At 33.2% G+C, this 2,121-nt stretch overlaps 1 protein-coding gene across 1 annotated transcript in view; it reads right to left on the bottom strand.

Annotated features, from left to right (window-relative positions):
* Positions 1-1,817: 1,817 nt before the first annotated feature.
* LOC113828304 (nephrin-like) overlaps positions 1,818-2,121 on the bottom strand; it is a gene marked incomplete in the record, with an annotated part of 185,474 nt that continues 185,170 nt past the window's right edge. Inside the window, 1 exon segment of the mRNA XM_070113504.1 lies at positions 1,818-2,121. This exon segment is cut by the window's right edge and continues 331 nt beyond it.

Genomic DNA, 2,121 nt, shown 5'->3' with positions numbered 1-2,121 from the left:
AAGAGAAGAGAGAGAAAAAAAAACACCACTCCCAGAAGAACTATTTGAATTTCATAACCAACCGTCAGTGTCCACTAAACGGCCGTTACGGGACGAAACGCCCTCCTCGTTCTGCTCCTCGAAAAAGAAAAAGAAAAAAAAAAGAAAAAAAAAAAGAAAAAAAAACTTTCGCAGCGTTAAAGATCAAAGGGAAAGACGAAGTAGAAAAAAATGACGAGAGAGGGAAAGAGAGGGAGGTGAAGAGAGATTGAGAGAAAGAGAGAGAGAGGGAGAGAGAGAGGGAGAGAGGGAGAGAAAGAGGAGGGAGAGAGAGAGAGAGAGAGAGAGAGAGAGAGAGACAGGAGAGAGAGAGAGAGAGAAGAGAGAGAGAAGAGAGAAAGAGGGAGAGAAGAGAGAGGAGAGAGAGAGAAAAAAGAAAGAAAAAAAAAAACAAAAAAAAACTTTCGCAGCGTTAAAGATCAAAGGGAAAGACGAAGTAGAAAAAAATGACGAGAGAGGGAAAGAGATGGAGGTGAAGAGAGATTGAGAGAAAGAGAGAGAGAGGGAGAGAGAGAGGGAGAGAGGGAGAGAAAGAAGGAGAGAGGGAGAAAGAGGAGAGAAAGATAGATAGAGACAGATAGATAGATAGAGAAATATAATATAAATTATATATATATATATATATATATATATATATATATATATATATTTATATATATATATATATATATATATATATATATATATATTTGTAGAAACCCAAAGGAACTGTATTGAAGAAGTGAGATAAGTCTCTGGGAATCATTCCATTCAATCGAAAATGGAATCGAGGAGGATTCCGAAATTGTTGTCTCACTTATATCAATAAATCTAGTTTGTGCATTGTGGGCTTTTCTATCAAATATATATATATATATATATATATATATATATATATATATATATATATATATATATATATATATGTATATATATGTATACATATATATATATATATATATATATATATATATATATATATATATATGTGTGTGTGTGTGTGTGTGTGTGTGTGTGTGTGTGTGTGTGTGTGTGTGTGTGTGTGTGTGTGTGTGCGTGCGTGTGTGTGTGTGTGTGTTTACGTACATCGAAAACAAACACATGTAAAATCATAATTCCTTTCCTTGCTATGAAAATCAATCTTGTAACCAGTTATTATCAAAAGCACTCTTTATATTTCATTTTTACTTATTTCTTTTTATCAATCTTGGTCTCTCTGAATATAATTCCGTTCCCAGTATTCCTCAAATGTATTTATGATATGCACGCGGGTCCAGAAGTCATCGGCCGCCGCGAAATATCTAATTTGACCCTGGACATTTCAATTGGCTCGTGTAATTAGTAATTAGAAGGGGTCTGTATCCTCATCTTCTTTATCATCGCTCGGGTCATTATCATAATCACATCATTAGTACCAACACGCAAAGTGATCACCATTAATATTCCTGAAAACACGATGATTGTGAGATTTGGTGAAAAATGAATTAGTATCCCCTATGAATAAAAAAAATGGAATGATTCATCATTTCTTCAGGACTTCATCACTATTGTACTCAGTCGCTCATTATAAAACGTTAATGTCATCATTACCATAACGAGAGGACCGTCGTTACCCTCATTATGAATATCGTTAGTGACCTTGTCTCCCTCTCTATAGTAATGATAACATTAACTTTAACATAGTGTCTAGATTTTGTAATCAGGCATATTGTCATTTAATTTGGATATTATTGTTCTTATTTCATTAATTATCTCCTTTATCATCATTCGTCTTGTTTCGTAGGACAAAGAAACACGAATTACAAAGACGTTTTTTTTTTATTCGTTTATTTCATTTTATTTATAAAACTTACATATATTCCTTGAGAAATTTTATTTTGGCACAGTAGAAAACATAGAAAAATACAATAAAAACAGTCAACATTCTGGCATTTTCCATTCATATAGGTCAGTTTACGTACAACTCTTGGCTGCCTAACGTCTAGGCTTGGACAACAGTAGGCAACCCACCCGACATTTTTTTTCTTTTTTTTTTTTACATTTTTTGAAGCCATTTGACAATAGAAATTCGAAATGAAGGAACAGACAATAGATTAAAATCAC

Source organism: Penaeus vannamei, chromosome 34 (genome assembly GCF_042767895.1).
Source record: "Penaeus vannamei isolate JL-2024 chromosome 34, ASM4276789v1, whole genome shotgun sequence".
NCBI classification, from domain to species: Eukaryota; Metazoa; Arthropoda; class Malacostraca; order Decapoda; family Penaeidae; genus Penaeus; species Penaeus vannamei.
Note: the sequence above shows the minus strand (reverse complement) of the source record. Positions and strands in the feature narration are given on the sequence as shown.